Raw genomic sequence first — 21192 nt, 5'->3', positions numbered from 1 at the left:
ATAATTCAACATTTAGTTGTAGTATTCCCGTCCCTTAAATTTATGCTGCTTTCTGCATGCTGTTTTCTACTAAATCCACTAAAATACATATGCAGCCGTGATAGTGACAGCTTCAAGTTGAGAAGATTGACATAAAAGCCAAATAAAAATGCAGTGCAGCCCTATGAAGGGCATTTGGAGAAGATTTTATTTTAAAAGTCATTTTTTTCCATATTAGTTTGCATTTTCAATTTAAGAAATACATTTTATATTCTTCAATAATTTCATTAAAGAACTACCATATTAGAAAGAATTTCTAGGAGACTATAAGTAAGTGAAACCATATGATACCTGGCTTTCTCTGCTTGACTTATTTCACTCAGCATATTCTCCTCCAGTCCCATCCATGTTGATACAAAAGTTCGGTATTCAGCTTTTCTGATGGAGGCATAATACTCCATTGTATATATGGACCATATTTCTTTATCCATTCATCTGTTGAAGGACATCTTGGTTCTTTCCATAGTTTGGCGACTGTGGCCATTGCTGCTATGAACACTGGGGTACAGATGGCCCTTCTTTATACTACATATGTATCTTTGGGGTAAATACCCAGTAGTGCAATTGCAGGGTCATAAGGAAGCTCTATTTTTAACTTCTTAAGGAATCTCCACACTGTTTTCCAAAGTGGCTGCACCAACTTGCATTTCCACAGTGTAAGAGGGTACCCCTTTCTCCACATCCTCTCTAACACTTGTTGTTTACTGTCCTGTTAATTTTGGTCATTCTAACTGGCGTAAGGTGATATCACAATGTGGTTTTGATTTGAATCTCCCTGATGGCCAATGATGAGAAACATTTTTTCATCATGTGTCTGCTAGCCATTTTTATGTCTTCTTCAGAGAAGTGTCTGTTCATGTCTTCTGCCCATTTTTTGATGTGACTCTCTGTTTTGTGTGTGTTGAGCTTGAGGAGTTCTTTATAGATCTTGGATATCAGCCCTTTGTCTGTACTGTCATTTCCAAATATCTTCTCCCATTCCGAGGGTTGCCTTTGTTTTGTTGACTGTTTCCTTTGCTGTGGAGAAGCTTTTGATCTTGATGAAGTCCCAAAAGAGAAACACACTCAGAGTTTTAGAGGGGAGGGGAGTAGGATTTTGGGTGAGTCTGGTGGTGGGTATTATGTAGGACATGTATTGCATGGAGCACTGGGTGTGGTGCATAAACAATGAGTGCTGGAACACTGAAAAGAAATAAAATAAAATAAAATGGAAAAAAATTATAAGGGGAGCAATAAGCTCTCTTTCAAAACAAGTGTTTGGCTCAGTTACCTTCATAGAGGTACTAGAAATTAATATGTGTATCTGAAGTCACATGCCAGTATGGTAATTCTAGGTCTATAGAGACCTAGGTCTTAGAGAAAACAGTAAATCTGTCAATGAAGAATTGTCTATTTGAAATCTGTTTTTGCTATTTATTATGATGACAATTTTATTTGAAAACTCTTCTCTTCCATTCTCTCCTTTCTCCTTTTTTTTTTTTTTCCTTTCAAAGATATCTCTGGACTGGATTTATTTACACTAAGAGAATTCCAAAGGGCAAAATATCTGGCAAATGAAGTCCAGGAAATTTTCTGTTTTTTTTTACCTTGATCTGTGTGCCCATTCCTGAATTACCATAACTAACAGTGGAAAATATTTTTTAAAAAATATTTTATTTATTTATCTTAGAGAGAGAGAGTGCACACACATATACATGAGTAGGGGAAGGAGAATAGGGGTAAATAAAGGGAGAGAGACTCTGAAACTGACCCTACTCTGTGTGGGGAGCTGGACACAGGGCTCTATCCCATGACCAGGAGATCATGACCTATGCCCAAACCAAGAATCAGATGCTTAATTGACTGAGCCACCCAGGCATCCCCCAAATATTCTGAATTATAGATATGAATCATATTCATAAATTTGTGGTTACTGGAGAAAGAAAGGAACACTAACAACCAATACATATTTGAATGACCTTCTAGCTAAATAGAAAAAGAAGGCTCTGATTACCAAAGATGTGTTTCGATAAATCTGGCCATAAACACAAGTATATAGTATATATTTAAAATGTGGCTGATTCTTCTTTATTTTCAATATGGAAACCTACAATTGCATTGCTTTCTACTCATGTTTATATAATTATATAAATATATTTATAAAATTTCTTGAATATTGATAATAATGCTTTTGACTTTATCAAAAGTTCTCTGAATTATTCTTGATTTAAATGTAAATTTCCCCAAATTTCATGTATTAGCTGTTATGTTAGAATGAGTTAGAATAATTTTTGTGGTTTTTTTTTTTGTTTTGCTTTTATTTTTGTTATACTTTATAATGTAATTTCTGAAAATCAAGATCAAAGTTAAAATTTAATACTTAGTCAATGTGGTCTTATGGCCTTTACATATTACCATAATTAGAAAATTATCCAATATATCATATTGAGATTTTTTTCATCATTAGAAGAAAAAAAAGGCAACATTTTACATGTATCTGGGTAACTTTAGTTGGTGGAGAGTTCATAAATGTTCATAAATTATAGTTTGTGGTTTTATTTTAAATTTCTATTTTTGGAGTGAAAGTACCTCACAGTGATTTTAATTTTCAGAATTTCTTTTTTTACATATATTACTTTCTCATTGCTAGATTTTGTCTTAACACTTCCTTTCCTCCCTCCTATGTACAGCTAAATTAATCTATTTTTCAACCATTGTTATTTTACTAAATTCAATTTTCATTTTTTATAATTTTTACTTTTTGATTATTTAGTTTTATTTAGTTGACTTTAAATTTTCACTTTGAAATAATTTTAAATATGTAGAACTGTAATGAAAGAAAAAATCTATATTCCCTTTACCCAGCTTTCCCATACATTACCATGTTATATAATCATGATGACTTCATTAGAATTAAAAAAAAATAAGCACCCTTTGATAGGATAGCTGGTATGGTGGAGGACTGTAAACTGCATAAAATGCCAAGACAGAGGAATTTATCCCAGATGAGAAAACAATATAATGCCACAGAGATCAAAGCAAAACAGATATAATTTACATGCCTAATGGAGAATTTAAAGCAAAAATCATAAGGATACTCATTGGGCTTGAGAAAAGAATGGAAGACATCAGGAAGAATCAGATGAGAGATGAGAAATGCAATAAAGGAGACTGGAAATAAGTTTGATGCAATGAACAGCAGGCTTGAAGAAGCAGAGGAACAAATTAGTGACCTACAACACAAAATTATCAAAATAAAGAAACTGAACAAAAGCAGGAAAGAATTATCTAACAAGAGTATAGACTTAAAGAGCTCAGTGACTCCATCAAATATAATAACATTTGTGTTATAGAATTCCAAGAAAAAGAAGAAAGAGAAAAAGAGCCAGAAAATTTATTTGGGGAAATAATAGCAGAAAACTACCCTATACTGTAGAAAGTAACAGACATCCAGATCCAGGAGGCACAGCAAACTCCCATCAAAATCAACAAAAGCAGGTCAGCACCAGGATATATTGTAATGAAATTTACAGAACATAATGATAAAGACAAAAATCTTAAAAGCAACAAGATAAAGGAAGTCCTTAAATTACAAGAGAAAACCCATAAGGCTAGCTGGAGATTTCTCAACAGAAAACTTGGGAAATCAGGAGAGAGTGGCATGATCTTTTCAAAGTGCTGAATGGGAAAAATCTGCAGTCAATAATAGTCTATCCAGCGGCACCTGGGTGACTCAGTGGGTTAAAGCCTCTGCTTGCAGCTCAGGACATGATCTAGTCCTACATCGGCCTCTCTGCTTCAGCAGGCAGCCTGCTTTCTCCCCACCACCCCCCCGCCCTGTCTCTGACTGCCTCTGCCTACTTGTGATCTCTGTCTGTCAAATAAATAAATAAAATCTTAAAAAAAAAATGATACCAGCAAGGGTATCATTCAGAATAGGAGAGATAAAGAGTTTCCCAACAAAAATTGAATGAGTTCATGACCACTAAACCAGCTCTGCAAGAAGCATTAAAGGAAACACTTTAAGTGCAAAGGAGAGATTAAAAGTGACAAAGACAAGAAAGGATCAGAGAAAATCTTCAGAAACAATGAAAAAACAAGTAAAAAATACATATCAGTAATTACTTGGAAAGTAAATGGACTAAATGCACCAATCAAAAGACACAGGGTGTCAGAATGGATTTAAAAAAAAAAAAAAGAAGAAGAAGACCTACCTATGTGCTGCCTGCCTCATTTTAGACCTAAAGACACCTGAAGATTGAAAGTGAGAGAATGGAGAAACATCACACAATGGATATCAAAAGTCAGAGTGGTAATACATAGATAACAAACTAGACTTTTTTGTTCTTGTATTGCTTTATCCTGTTGTGGCATCAGGGTAGCACTGGCCTCATAGAATGATTTTGAATGTGTTGTCTCTATTCAGTTATTTGTTAGATTTTGATAAAGATCGTTATTAATTATTTTTAAATATTTGGTTGAATTTATCAATGAAACCATGTAGTCTTTGACTTTCTTGTGGTGGGAGATTTTTGATTACTGACTCAACTTTCATTCTTGTTATTGGTACAAGAACATTTCCTATTTCTTGGATTCAAGATTCATGATTCAATCATGACAACGTGTGTGTTTTTAGGAATTATCTCTTCTTTTTTTCTAATTTATCTGATTTTTTAGTATATAATTGTTTATAGTAATCTGTTATTACACTATGTATTTCCGTGGTAATCTGTGGTATTTTTTTTTCCATTTCTCATTTTGATTTTTGAGCCTTCTCTTTTTTTCCTTAATTATCGTAGTTAAAGCATTGCTAATTTTGTTTGTCCATTTATTTATTTATTTATTTTGGGAAAACTGGTCATTACCTTCAACATTATGTTTTTGTTTATTTTGTTCTCTATTTTATTTATTTCTGATCTTTTTTTGTTATTTCCTTCATCTACTAAATTTCAGCGAAGCTTCTTTTTCCAGTTCCTTGTGGTATAACGCTGTTTATTTAAACTTTTTTTCTTAATACAGGCATTTATAGCATAAATTTTACTCTATCTGCTTTTGCTGCATCCTGTAGGTTTTAGAATATTGCCTTTTTTCTTTTGAGATATATATATTTTAAAGATTTTCTGTTTATTTATTTTAGAGAAAAGGGAGGGGCAGAGTGGGAGGGAGAGAGCAAATCTCAATCAGACTTCCCACTGAGGATAGAGCCCAACATGGGGGCTGAAACTCGAGACCCTGAGACCATGACCTTAGCTGAAACCAAAGACTGGATGCTTAATCAACTGAGCCACCCAAGACCCCTTCAGACACATTTTGATCCATTTCTTATTTGGTCCATTGCTTGTATAGTAATGCACCATTTATTATTTACATATTAAGTATTTAACATTTACATTGTAGAGTTTTTCAGCTGTTTTATTGTTGATATTTAGTTTTTAATCATTCTGGCTGAAAAATATACTTGGTATCATATCAGTCTTCTTAAATTTGAAATATTTGTTACATCTTTTTTTATGGGATATTAACCAGGGATTTTTCTGTGTGTACTTGAAGAAAATGTGTATCTATTTTTCTTGGATAGAATGTTTTACATATATATTTTTTAGAACCATGTATTTTGAAGTATGATTTAAGTAAAAAATGTTCTCATTGAAAAACAACAACGATACTTCATTGAGAGTACTTGTTTAAAATAAAGCAGATCAGAGGGAAAGTGGGTGGGGATTGGGTGAAATAAGCAAAGGAAATTGAGTACTCTCATGAAGAGCACTGAGTAATGATGAATTGATGTAATGTAGAATTGTTGAATCACTATATGATACACCTTAAACTAACATAACACTGTATGTTAATTATTGGAATTAAAATTAAAAACAATAAAAAATTAAGTTAAAAATACCTATAGGTAAAATACTATTAATAAGAGCAATTTATAAATATGATTTAGTCTATTTCCCAGGTGTTGGAGATTTGGTTTCTAATTTCTGTTGTAAACACCACCTATATTTTATATATAAGCAGTGAATATTGTCCATAACTTCCACTGAGTTTTTAGTTTGAGGTAAGTGTAAATTAACATGCAGTTCTAAAAAAAATAACACATAGAGCTTTCAGTCATTCTTTGCTCAATTTTCAGCAATTTAACATATTGCAAAACTATAATAAAATACCACCACCAGGATATTGCCAAACTACAATACTGCAGAATCTGTATTTGCAAAATGCGAAATACAATATTTTCATCACCGAAGAGATCTCTCCCACTATCTTTTTAATAACCACACCTTCTTCCTTCCCGTCCTACTACTTCCTTAGCTACTGGCCACCAGTAAGCTGGTTTGCCACCCAAACCTAAAACTGTCATTTTAAGAACTTTATGTAAATAGAATCATACTATCTGTAAAATTTTTTGTTACTGGCTTTTTAAAAAATTCAGTATAATTCTCAGAACATACATCCATATTCCATCATATTTTTGTTTTGATGGAAGAATAGTAAGAAAATACAACTTTTCACAGATAAGGAAGTTTGAAAAATAAGGACTATTTTATTCTTCCCTTGAAGTGATTACAATTATCCTACTTTGATAGTACACCAAAACTCAAAGACAAAAAAAAAAGGTAGTTTCAAGGATAGCTGCAAGTTGAATCCTGAAATCACATTAAAATTTTTTCATATTCAGTTACTTTAAAATCCATTGCTCTATCTTGTACTTTGTGTGGATATCACACCCACGCTCATTTTGTAACATTATAAATTGGTCCTTTGGAAAACACTGAATCACTGATATTGAACCTCTTTCACATATTGCCAAATCACAGGGTATAATATCTAAAACAATCGCATTTATTAATATCACCACCCATCTCACTAGAAAGGTTTTTTAAGTATTGAAAATCTATTTGGATGTGCTATTCAAAATTCTTATTTTCCTTAAAAGTTCAAATTTTGTCACTGATGCCAAAAGTACAGATTTTCCCCCCTTGCAGTGACAGGCTTATTTCAAGCTTTGTTTGTTTGTTTGTTTTTCAGAATATCTCTGCCAGTGCCCAAATCTGAATACCATCATTAGTCTGTCAGTTGTTCTTTTAAGTGAAAGTGGCATTCCATAAAATAAGTAGCTAGGTCAGCTGACAAATCAATCACACAAGTGTTTTTTTTCCCCAAGACAATCATTTTATTACAGTGCACAGAAGAGATTTTTCTACATTCTCAATGTGTTACAGAGAATATTTTTTTAAAAGATATTAAGTTCAAAATATTAGAAAGCTAATTATTTTACTGCTTCATCAAAACATTCTTGGAGAAACTTTTTGTTTCCCATGAGTAGGTGACAGTTTAAAATATAATGACTATTACACAATGGCAGAGCTGTTTTTATTTGTGCTGAGTTGTTGATAATTTTGCCGACCACTGCTTTTGTATGCATGCAAAAATTAACACATGAAGAAAAAAAAAAAAGGAAAAGCATGCCTTAGTATTATTATCTAAAAACTGTTATAAAATAGTTTGGGCCTTACAGACCCCCTGAATACATCTCAGTGACTTATAGGGGCCAAAGAATACAACTTTAAGATTAATGTTTCACATCATGTTTCCTATCCATTGAACCCCACTTAAAGTTCAACTTGCTAATGCCTACAGCTACCAAAATACCCCTTGTCACAAATGTCATCAAAGTCCTATATCCCCACACTCTCACCATCCCTATAACTTCAACTGTTGCTACCAACATAACAAACCAAATTTTAACTACTATATATAGTAAATAACTAAAATAACTCAAGGAGTCTGCTATCTTCCACCTCCATATGCATCTTTTAATTTCCTCATGCACCATTGTTTCAGAAGGGTTACTTACAAAACAACAAAACCAGAAAACAAAACAAAACAAAAAGTACGGATTAAATCCAGAAATTGGTAACTCTAAAATTTCCGTTTTTAACCAACTCATCACAATATTTCTCCAGGAATTCATACCCCAGGGAAGTAACAATATTAGGTTTCATTTTACCAAATCAAAAAATCCAAGTGGAAACAAACAAAAAACCAACCCCAAAACCAGAATCATGATGATAATGTATTTGATCATGAAATAAAGGTCTCAGCTCTTTCCAGTACTTCTCAAACTTGCTTTCACATTTGAATCTATGGAGGTCTAAGGAATTCTGTGAAGATGTACCTATTCAGAAATATTTCCCTTCTAATACATGTAGGAAAGATTGAAATGTGACCAGTCATGTTTTATCATTAGATGTCTCAAAAAAACAAGAGTAGGGACTGCCATATCTTCAGTTAACCTGAGTAATTTGACTGCATATATTGTCAAGTATCTGTTTCCTGCTGTTGGTCACTTGGAGACCTGCTTACTTTGTTTCAATTGGCAGTTAGTTGTCAGAACTTGGAAATGTTTCTCGCTCAGAGCAGGTTGTTTGCTTAACAATATACTTATAGTAAACTCTACTCAATTACATACTAAGAAAGATACTTTCTCCCACTTTCTACAATGCTTTGAAAATTCTGGGTGGATGTCTCAAGCAAATATGATTTTATGCCAAATTCAGTGTCCTCTTAATTCACTCTTCCCTACTCAATAACTTCCTAGGCCAGGGATATTCTTTCCCTATATCTCCTTCATGGACTTTATGTTTTTTTATCTACTTTATATTAAAATATAGAGAAATAACCATTTGCCATTGTAGTTTCCCAGTGAAATTCACCCATTTGCAATATCCAATGCCAGTGAAATTCACTCATCTGCCATTTAGGTACCAGCTATTGAGTTTAAACCTATATTTGCCAACTTTCAAAGAATTTCCTAAAATTCTGATATTTATCATGTTTAATGCATTGCTATTAGAATGAAGGATGATAATGAATAAAAATGTAATAGAACCAAGGAAGATCAATGGCCATTTACTGTAATAAGCCTTAATGAGACATATCTGTCTATGCAAGGAGGGATACATTAGGGAGTCATGCAAAGAACCCATAGTCTCAACTTTCCATATTGGCTGCCAGTAGTTTTTTTCCATCATCTGTAAGTTAGGAAATTAATGTTTAAACATCATAATTAAATCAGTTTACACAACGCCAAATAATTAAAAGATAATTACTCTGTTTGGAAGACTGAATGTGAGGAGTATTAGTTTTCTGACAGTTTTCCATTATAGGCTTTCTAAAACAAGGTAAGGGCTTACTGGATATACTTATTCATTAAACAAAATAAAATTTTGTAGTTTCTTATCTGGCATGTAAGAAGCTTGGAAGTTACCACTCTGTCCTAACAACAACTAAAAAAAAAATGAAACAAAACAAAACAAAACAAAAAATGAAATAAACTGAAAAGTCAACAACTCTTAAATTCATGAAAGGTGAGGTTACACAGTAAACCACTGCCTCCACCAAATGGAGAGACAGATGGCAAATACAGAGAACTGCAATTTACCATGAGCTGAAACCGCTATAGACATCAGTGTTGGGATAGGGAAACCTAAAATGTAGTTAGTTGATCCATTGCTGGACTCAGTGTGGACAAATCTGAGAGTTAACAACTTCAGAGGGAATCAGCATATGGGGACCTTCACACTTTTATAAATTTTACCTCTAGGAGATCTACCAGGCCCTGGCAGTAAATATCTGAGGAAAATCCCCTCGTGCTTCTAGCAGGGAGGAGGGAAAAGGAACCACTTTTTAAATAGAACATCTCTGTTCTTTTTAACAAGGTCTGCCTTCAGGAGAAACTAAGCAGAGCTGAGTCTGTCTGGATTTTGTCAGAACCTAAGTGATTTGGAGGAAGGGAAATACCCAACTTCAGCTGGCTCTAGCCTTCCACATGGAGGAAGAGATAAATCCAACTGCAGCCCACTTTAGTCCTCTCTCTGACTTCAGGGAAGGGAGTCTGAGAAGCACAAGTAAAGTTCATAGTCCAAAGGCATAGGCTCGAAAGACTAAAATCTAATCACAGAACAACAGAAAGATTGCTCTTCCCTAATACCTTACCACCACATCACAAAAGTCTTTCTTACAGGGGTTTTACCTAATGTCTGCCTATCAAGGAAAAAAAAATTACAAGACTTACTTAAGAGGCAAAAACACAGTTTAAGGAGAGAGAACAAATATCAAAGCCAGGTGCAGATATGGTAAGGATGCTGGAATGATCAGACCAGCAATTTAAAACAATTAAAATTGACATGCTAAGGGCTGTAAAGGAAAGTGAATCACATGCAAGAATAGATGGCAATGTATGAAAAGAGATGGAAATTCTAAGAAGGTACCAAAAAGAAATGCTAGAAATGAAAAACACTAACAGAAATGCTTGTATATTCTTTTACTTACTTCTATTGACTGAAATCTTCTTGGTAATAGGTCATATTTTCTTGCTTTTTAAAATGCCATTACAATTTTTAATAAATGTCACATGTAAATTTTACATTTGTGGATTGGGTTTTCTTGTATAAAATCTTAAATATTAATGTGCTTTATTCAGTATGCAGTTAAGTTACTTGGACATATTTTATTATTTTGAGGCTTGCTTTTAATATTATTTCAGCAAATAATCTTTTGTCTAGGGCTAATTTAGCCCCACTACTGAGTTTGCATTAAAAACAATATCGCACAACTTTTATATTTACCACATTGTTTTCTTTTCTTTTCTTTTCTTTTTAATTAATTTATTTATTTTGGAGAAAGAGTCAGGGGGAAGGGCAGAGAGAGAGGGAGAGAAAGTCTTAAGCACACTGCGCACTGAGCACTGAGCCCATCATGGGGCTCAATCTCATGATCCAAAGATAATGACTTGAGCCCAAACCGAGTTCAGTGCTTAACAGATGGCACTACCCATTATCACCTTGTTTTCTGCCCTCATATTTTTTTTTTTAAAGATTTTATTTATTCATTTGACAGACAGAGATCACAAGTAGGCAGAGAGGCAGGCAGAGAGAGAGGAGGAAGCAGACTCCCTGCTGAGCAGAGAGCCCGATGCGGGGCTTGATCCCTGGACCCTGGGATCATGACCTGAGCCGAAAGCAGAGGCTTTAACCCACTGAGCCACCCAGGTGCCCCTGCCCTCATATTATTATATTTATTTTTACTTCTTTTCTTTTGGCTGTGTCTGAGCATGACTGCTGCTGAGCAGAGCACCATGGATGGTCACCAATGACAAGGAAAGACTTCCAATTACATAGAAGATAGCAAAGGTCATCATGCCAGCCATTAGGAACAGAAGCCCGAAGACTTCTGCCCACTGCATCTTGGTATAAGAGTTGCCGAAGAAAACACAGCACAGCCAAGCACCAGATTGACAACACTTTTGGTCACACAAAGAAAGGTCAGCTCTAATAGTTTCTGTTGCTATCTTACGACTAGTGGGTGACCCTGCCTGGCAGCAACATAGTGAAATAATCCTAAACATGAATTTCCTATTGAAGGAGCAGGACACTTTCCTCTCCCTTAGAGTCTGAAGTGCTAAAAGTTGGGGATTTGCCTGACAACCATCAACACAAATGCTTAAGCAGAATAAAGGAACCGTCATTGATCACAAACCAGGGAAAGTTGTTCTCATACAAGGTGATAAACCCAGCACAGGCTATGTGGCCTCTTTAAGAAAAGTATTCCAGGCCCATAGTCCATTCTTATTTTCCCTGGGGTGAGGGATATCTAAAAACTGTGTGTGTTGGAGGCCAGGGCACGGTTGGAGTCGAGGACCAAAACAGGCCCTGACTTGTGTCTCCTTCAAAGTCCGGACACCTTGACAAGGTTAAGGACGGGAAAGTTGAGTAACACTGGGAAAGGGTCTGTGCTATGTGTCGTGCGCTTGCCTACTGACTTCCCACACACTCCCCCTACAGAAGGGAAAGATGTGGTCAGGGTCATGAATTCTTAGTTGGTCCTTATTGTTCCTGTACCTCCCATAACCCACTCCCTGGTTGATTGTCTTGCTAATGGCTTCAGCCAAAACTACCTAGTATCACTAGGTTTGTTTGTAGTAAATGTAAACTTGTTATAGAAACTTGTGGTCATCTGACAATGTACTGATGTAATGCTCCTCCTATTCTGGTCTGCCTCATAAATGACTGTAAGACGTGGAATAAATTTGGCACTGTTGGACATCATCTTCAGTGTCCCTCCTGCCCCCATCTCTTTGTCTCTTACTTTATTTTCACCATCCTCTTAGCTCTCACGGTATCCCTGGCCAATTCATCATGCTGGCCGCGACATATGTGCATGAGACTGTTTTAATGACAACTGTTCCTTTTTTGGGGAAGTAGATACCTAAGGTATTAGCCATAAATGCATTTGTTTCAAAGAAGCAGGAATGCCTTCTGTATAAGTAATCTATTTTGACTCCGTTCTTAGCGGATGGTCTATTGGCACTAGTTATAAGCAATCATACGTTTATCATATGTTTAACATGGGTTGAAGTACCAACTTTCCGTTCTATAAGTAGAAATAGTACATAAAAACGTGGCTAGAAATGTTTGTTTTTTGTTTTGAGGTTATATACAATCTAACTTTATATACAATTTATATACAAATCTACCTTTAAAATTTGGGCTCAGAAATCTTAGAAAAAATTCTTAGAGAGTTTTATTTTAACAGCCTCTATTTGTCTATTTCATTATTTCCAAGATGAAAGGAAAATAATCATGAGTTATATAGTTTTAATATAGCATTAGAACAGTAATAGAAAATATGACAGAAGATCTCTTGACTCAATGCAATGCTCAATAATATTAATCCTAGAATGATAAGAAACAGCAAAGTTTATCAAATATAACATATGACCCTTTATTTATAATAGCTCTTAGATTTCTCCCTGAATTCATTCACTTTTTAACTACTCACTTCTCAGAAATGAAATAAGTTTTTAGTTGGTATTCCAATTAAAGAATTTTCATTCTTTGTTTTATTTTATAATATAATTTAAATGAAGTAACTAATATATGGGAGCTGAATTTATTTTTTTCCTAAAATCATGACTGTATGATTCCAACTATAAAAGTGTCTCTATTAAAATATAAAAACACTTTAAGATGCAGTTTCTAGGGATCTTTATTTTCTTAACTACGGTGATTCTTAAAAGTATTTCAGAATGTTCTTCTTGCTCATACTCCATAAAAGGTTCACAAATCAACCAGTTGTTTCTTTTTCTATTCAAATATCAAAAATATAGAATTTTAAAGAGGTTTCACATATAAGAAAAAATTGACTGTCATGTCATTAATATTTTCATGCAATAGGAAGAGAACTGACAGAATTTGGATTTAGAAAAGCATTAGAAATCATGAAATCCACAGCTTTCATTTGGTGAATTAGGACATTGTGCCTCAAAGACACATAAGAGCTCAGAAAAAATGGTGAATTAACACTTCAATATTCATTAAATTTTATCACACTTTATCTCCAGCCTAAAACTAGTTTGTTTTCTTAATTTATATTTGAAATAATAGTAGTATGTGAACAGAGTTCTCAATTTAACACATGGTTAAATCTGAATACAAGCAGCAATAACCCATTTCTCTATCATCCACTCTTTCTAAATCCTTGCTTTCTATAATCTATATACCCCTCAAAAAGAACAGCACACATGACATTTGCTGCTAAAAATAAAAAAAATTAAATTAAAATTAAAAAAGAAGTGTGTGTGTGTGGTAGAGGATAGGTGCTGGGACCCAAGTAGCAAAGAATAGAGTCCTAAGAGTAACAGGAAAAGTATTTTAAGCTGAGGCCTCTGATGGCTGAGTAATGTACCCAGACCCATTGATGGGGGAGGAATATGTTTAAGGGCCTCAAAAACCTTATCTGGCTTCCGAGGATACATGAAAGTAGAAACTGTTGCAAAAATAACACATCTGTTTGCTTCATAAAAATATATTTTGTTTTGTAAAACACTATCAGATATATGTTGGCATCAGATGCATTTAGGAGACAACACATATAATGGAAAGTGTACAGAATTCAGGATTAGTCATAAATATGTAAGTTCTTACTTATTGTGACAATTAAGATGTTTTTAACCTCTGGGTGGGTTTTAAAATGTGTTTAAATAATATACGTTTTTCCTCCTTAATTTAACATATGCTGATGGGTATTGATAGGGAGAATCCGGGTTTTGCTTAATTCCAAAGTGCAGTCCTCAAGGACCTGTGTTCTATATCTTTTCTCTGTCATTCTTAGCATTTTCTCAGTTTTATTCATGGAGATACAATATTTAGGTAATTTATCTTCATATCCTAGTGTACAGATATAAGTATGAAAATATCCCTGTCTTGACTTGCCCTTTAACCCTAAGAAAAGCCTTCCAAGAAGTCCCCTAAGAATCATGCCCCCTCACTTTTCACAGAACTATTTCAGAATGCCCACCATACAAAGGCTAATGAAACCACATGGATGGTTTAGGTTTACAGGATAGAATAAAGCTCTATAAAACACTATCTTCTCAATTTTTTCAAGGACAGTACATGGTCAGCACCATTTCAGATGCATGGGAGAGAAGTTACTTTATTACACAAAATGAATGTCTCAGGGTATTAGGATTTAATTCTTTCCCAGAAACCCAGTGGAAAAGAGTTGTTTGTATTAACCATAATTTTTTCTCTGAGTCTGGGATCTGGGGATACAAACGTCTTCCCTGACATAAATAACGGCTAGAGTAATTTCCACTAAATTGAGGTTCTATTAGGGGGGGAAAAAAAGGTGGAGAATGACTGTGGGAGAGGATATTAACTTTTCTCTACATTTGTTTTCTTAAGAATGATATGCAGTGTATTACATTGTGATATGTCACCCAGATCCTCCTTCAAGACTGAGGGAATTATTCTGCCTATTGTTGGAAGTGCTGCTGGCAATAACCCTCTACTGTCACACCTCTCTAGGAACTCTAGGAACTCAGCTGAAAAGATTTCTCTAGCTACCCTTGCATCTAATGACTGGTTAATGCAAGGGAACAAAGACCTGACCTTCCACCCAAATTTGAGACAACAATGAAGGGCCATTCTGCCCTCAAAGTTTCCTGTGGTGACAGATGTATATATTGCTGGACCTCATCATGGCCTAACTATTCCCTTTATCTAGACCTGTTCCCTTTCTTTCCCTTTCAAAGGTGCTGATCCCAAAAGCACACCCAAATAAACCGCCTGCATGCTTACTTCTTTCTGCAACTGTCTTTTTCTTTAGCAACATGTCTGACATATGGCACATGCTTGGAAATACACAAATGTATATTTAACTAACACAGTTTTTTAAAAAATCCCTATTTCAGTGTTTTTATTTATTTGTCAGTTTCTTACAAAATTAAACATACTCTTACCATATGGTCCAGAAATCACAGTCCCCGATATTTACCAAAGAGTTAAAAACTTATTTCCACACAAAAAAAACCTGTACATGGATGTTACAGCAGTTTTATTTATAAATGTTAAAACTTGGAGGCAACCAAGATGTCCTTCAGTAGGTGGATGAATAAGTAAACTGTGGTACATCCAGACACTGGAATATTATTCTGTGCTAAAAAGAAATTAGTATTAAGGCATGAAAATAAACAAAGGGAAATTGAATGCATATCCCTAAGTGAAAAGGCTATATTGTGTTGTGACTCCAATTATATGTCAGTTTGGAAAAAACAAAACTATGGGGACAGTAAAAAGATAAATGGTATACAGGGGTTGGCTGGCCAGGGAGAGAGTAAAAGGAGGAGCACAGACAATTTTTAGGTCTGTAAAAATAATCTGCACGATACCATAGTGATTGATAAATATCATTATCCATTTGCCCAAACCCATAGACTATACAACACCTAGAGTGAACTGTAATATAATGTATGGACTTCAGTTCATTATGATCTGTCAATGTAAGGTCATTGCTCATAATAAATGAATGCTGTGGTGGAGGGATACTGTGTAACAGGAGATACTATGTATGTGTGGGGGGCAGAGAATGCATGGGAAATCTGTGTATCTTCTCAATTTTGCTGTGAACTCTGCTTTAAAAAGTTATCTTAAAAGGATGAATACCCAACTTTTATATCAACATGACGGGACTGGAAGAGATTATGCTGAGTGAAATAAGTCAAGCAGAGAAAGTCAATTATTATATGGTTTCACTTACTTGTGGAGCATAAGGATTAACACGGAGGACATTGGGAGATGGAGGAGAAGTGAGATGGGGGAAATCGAGAGGGGGAAACAAACCATGAGAGACTGTGGACTCTGAGAAATAAACTGAGGATTATGGAGGGGAGGGGGGTTGGGAGTTGAGTGAGCTTGGTGGTGGGTATTATGGAGGGCACACATTGCATGGAGCACTGGGTATGGTGCATAAACAATGAATTTTGGAACACTGAAAATAAAATAAAATGGGGCAAAAAGTTGTCTTAATTTTAAAAATATTCTAAAGGTGGTATATACTATCCTATGGAATAATTTTTCTATTTTCATCTACTTTGAATTTTAAATTGTTTTAACTTATATTTTCTTTTACTCCCAATCAACTTATATCTATATTCTAGTGCTCTAGAATTGACCAACTGATTTCCAGTTGGTCTCCTTGCAAATCCTTTTTGTAAAGAAGCTAGATTAGAGAAATATTTTTTTTCTCAGAATCCTTTTTTATATTACACTTTGTTCAGTATCTTTTGGCTTTATCACCATCATATTATATTCAAAATTTTAGTTTTTATTGTTCCCACAATATTTTGGCTTTAAATTTGTATTCTCAACTGAGTATTATATTTTATTCAAGATAAAATTTGTTTCATTAAAACTGACTTCATCAAAACCACAATAAGATACAACCTGTCAGAATGGCTAGAATCAAAAAGACAAGAAATAAGTGTTACTGAGGATGTGAGGGGAAGAGAACCCCTGTGAACTGTTGTAGAAATGTAAATTGGTGCAGCCATTGTGGAAAACAGTAGGGAGGTTCTTCCAAGAATTAAAAATGGAAATATTATACAATCTAGTAGCAGTAGTTTCACGACTGGATATTTATACCAAAAAAAAATGTAAACAATAATTTGAAAAGATATACACACCTCTATGTTTAATACAGCATTATTTATAATAGCCACATTATAGGAGCAACAGAAATGTTCATCAACAGATAAATGCATAAAGAAGATGTGTGATATATTTAACAGAATATTATTCAGCTATAAAAAAGGTACAAAATCTTGCCATTTCCAGCAACATGGATGTACCTAAAGAGCATTTTGCTAAGTGAAAGAATTTAGACAGGAAAAGACAAATACCATATAATTTCATTTGTGTATAGAATCTTAAAAAAAAACAATGAGAAAACAACCAAACCAAACCAAAACAAAACAAAACAGACTTAAATATGGAGAACAAACTAGTGGTTCCCAGAGGATGCAGAAATTGGTGAAATAGGTGAGAGGGATTAAAAGGTACAAACTTCAAGTTATAAAATAAAATAAATAAATCATGGGGATGAAAAGTACAACATATGGAATATAGTCAATGATATAATAATGTTTGATGAAGGCAAGATGGTGACTGTACTTATGGTGAGCATAGCATAATATATAGAACTGTTGAACCATTACATTGTGTACCTGAAGTTAATATGACATTGTATGTCAACTATTTTTCAATAAAAATAAATTTATATTTTTCAAGTATGCCTTCCACTAGGTGTTCACAACTAGAATATTATAATGGTCACTAACTGGTTGCCTGTCCTGAGTATTCTTTTTTCCAGTTCATTTTCCATCGTACTCACAGCAAAATTTTCAGACAGAGATGCAATCATATGAAGCCCTGCCTCTTTGGACATCCTCAATGATTTTATACTACCCTTGTCATCAAGATCAGGCCCCTGGCATTGCTTGCTTTCAAGATGCTGTGCAGTTTGACTACTTCCAGATTTTTAGTCACCCATCAACACATCCCTCCTGATTTCCAGACCCATGATATCCTGGCTTCCTTTAGTTCTTCTAATCACAATGGTAACCTTGTTCTTATGTTTCTACTGTGACACCCATTTCCATGTTTTTTCCCTCTATTAACTCATCTTTCAGATCTCCACTTAAATACCTGTCTTAGACTTAATATCTTGGTTGATATTATACTCACATTTTATTCCTATCATCGTGCATAGTACCTAGTATTTAGTAGACTGGCAATAAATATTAGTTAAGAGAATGAATAAATAGTCCTAACGCCACATTTTCACCTGGCCCCTTTTCCCTATTCAGAATAATGTGTCCTAGAATATCTCCACCTGTAAAAATCATACACTTCTAAATGCTAACTCAAATGCTGCATCCTCCATTGTTCTACTCAGTCCCTCAGCTAGAAGCAATTTCTTCCTTCCTGAATGCGAATTGTACTATTTTTAGTGATGAAAGCTATTACATCCTCTTTAACGAGAAACATCAACATCAAAATTTAAAAAAAAAAAATGCTTACCTTCATAACTTCCATAATATTTAGCAGGATTCCTAACATTTTGTATCACCGATATAATCAATATTGTGTCCTCAATACAAATTCATTATGTATATATTATTCATCCAGATAATTATCTTTGTAATTTTCTTTGACAACACTTTCATGTTTTCCCTTGAACAGAATGAACACAATCCTTTCTAAAGTATCTGAAATAAGGTATAAGAGAAGTAAGATTATTCTGGATGCTATAATGGGAAGTAAGAACAACCAAATTTGATCAATTCTATAGTAATAATGACAACAAGGTCATCTGTTAGATGATGTTTAGTGTATGCTTGTCATTTTCTATGTATTTACATCCATTATAAAGTTAAATTCTTAAGGATTCCCTGAGGTGTGGCTGTTAATCACATTTTACGGATAAGGAATCTAGGGTTAAGATATGTCAAATAGGGACGCCTGGGTGGCTCAGTTGGATGACTGCCTTCGGCTCAGGTCATGATCCCGGAGTCCCGGGATCAAGTCCCGTATCAGGCGCCCAGCTCCATGGGGAGTCTGCTTCTCCCTCTGACCTTCTCCTCACTCATGCTCTTTCTCACTGCCTCTCTCTCAAATAAATAAATAAATAAATATTTTAAAAAAAGTCAAATAATTTGCTCAAGGTTGATGCATAGTTCACAACATAAAAGGAGACAAACATATACAAACCAGCATCTATGTTGACCTCATACTATATTATGAAGAGAGATTTGAAAAATCTCTCTATACAAAGTGGGTAAACTTTATTGTATGGGATAATATTTTTTTAAGATTTTTATTTATTTATTTATTTGATAGAGTGAGAGAGAGATCACAAGTAGGTAGAGAGGCCAGCAGAGAGAGAGAGGGGAAAGCAGGCTCCCCGCTGAGCAGAGAGCCCAATGCAGGACTCGATTACAAGACCCTGGGATCATGACCTGAGCCAAAAGCAGAGGCTTAACCCACTGAGATACCCAGGCACCCATGTATGGGATAATTTATTTAATTAGTATTCTTCACCATTTATTTCAGCCAATTTTTAAAGTAATACACATTTTAGATAGTCCTCCCTATCTTTGGTTTGAATTCTACAGTTCTATAAACTTCAGAAATGTAAAGCACTTCTAAAGATCTCTACAAATGTTGAAAAAAGTTGAAATCTAATTGATAGAGAGGCTCTTATCCTTGCAATATTTTTTTCTTTGCAGTTTCTGCTTCCATTTTACCTGTAGTGCTTCTTGTAAAACTATGCCAGTCTAACATGAGATCACACATGTGAGCAGATACATATGTTCAAGTTAAAATCATAACTATTCCAGAAAAAAATCACCATAAATAATTTAAGGCTTTTTGTTAATGGCAATTGCAAAAGAGAGCATTGGAGACTGTACCAAAAATAACCCTTCCTCAAGTCTCCTTCAGTCCTTATCAGTCTCTTTCATTCCTATTGATGACTTCCATTCTCCTTTCTTTGTCTGCCATATCCCATTCTCTTTTAGAACAGTAAAAAATTTATCTCCATGCACAGAATTTCTACTATAAGATGTTAAAATAATACAATTGTGCATATATATATATATGCATATATATATATATATATATATGCCTACATTTAATCATTTCTTTTTTTTTAAGATTTTATTTATTTATTTGACAGATAGAGATCACAAGTAGGTGGGGAGGGAGGCCGAGAGAGAGAGGGGAAAGCAGGCTCCCCACTGAGCAGAGAGCCCGATGCGGGGCTCGATCTCAGGACCCTGGGATCATGACCTGAGCTGAAGGCAGAGGCTTTAATCCACTGAGCCACCTAGGTGCCCCTACATTCAATCATTTCTTTAGTCAACTGGTTATTAACTAAATATAGTTAATATTTTTAAAAAACTTTTAATCATTCTTGCAATAGTAATGGAGCAATGATATATGAAATGTACTAAAATAGTCATAAGGAAATATAGTTTTAATTATCTTTTGGAGATATTGGTTACCTAAGAAATACCAGCTGGAGAAACTACAATTAACATATCTTTTCAATTGTATTATTAAAATTTAAAAAAGGTATAGAGTATACAACCTTTTCACTGATTACATTTTTCTCTATACTTCATTGTAGTTAGTGAAATTTCTAGTACTTCATTAATTGTCTTTAATTAATTTAACATTTGACTTAGTCATGAATGGATAGAGTTAAAGGTTCAAAATATTATAACTTAATTCTTGATTTTTTAAAATAATTCTGAAACATGATATTTCCCTATAAGGGTGATAATTTTAATATACTTTATTTTTCAAAAAGTCTACCAATAGCATTCAGAAAAAGTCAGGGAATTCAAATATGATTTTTGTTCTATTGTTTACTCTATAGACCCTGTTATCAATACTTTTCATAATAAAGGTAATTTTATAGTGATATACCAAATATTTTTAAAGATATGAAAGAGCATGCCACATAAAATCAAAATTCAAATTTGTTTCTACTTTCTATGTCTCTTATCCTAAAGGAGCTTGATTATTTCTGCATGTTCATTTGTGTGTGTGTGTGTGTGTGTGTGTGTGTGTGCATGTGCTTGCATGCCTATGTGTGTTGTGGTTTTTATTTAAGTTTTTATTTTAATTCTAGTTAGTTAACATATGGTGTAATATGGGTTTCAGGAGTAGAATACCTACTGCTCACGAAGAACAAATATCCTCCATAATCCCATCACCTATTTAACTCATCCCTCCATCCACCTACGCTCCAGCAACTCTCAGT

Source organism: Mustela putorius, unplaced genomic scaffold (assembly GCF_011764305.1).
Source record: "Mustela putorius furo isolate JIRA1106 unplaced genomic scaffold, ASM1176430v1.1 tig00000228_pilon_pilon_pilon, whole genome shotgun sequence".
Classification (NCBI taxonomy): Eukaryota; Metazoa; Chordata; class Mammalia; order Carnivora; family Mustelidae; genus Mustela; species Mustela putorius.
This window is presented reverse-complemented; position numbering follows the sequence as displayed.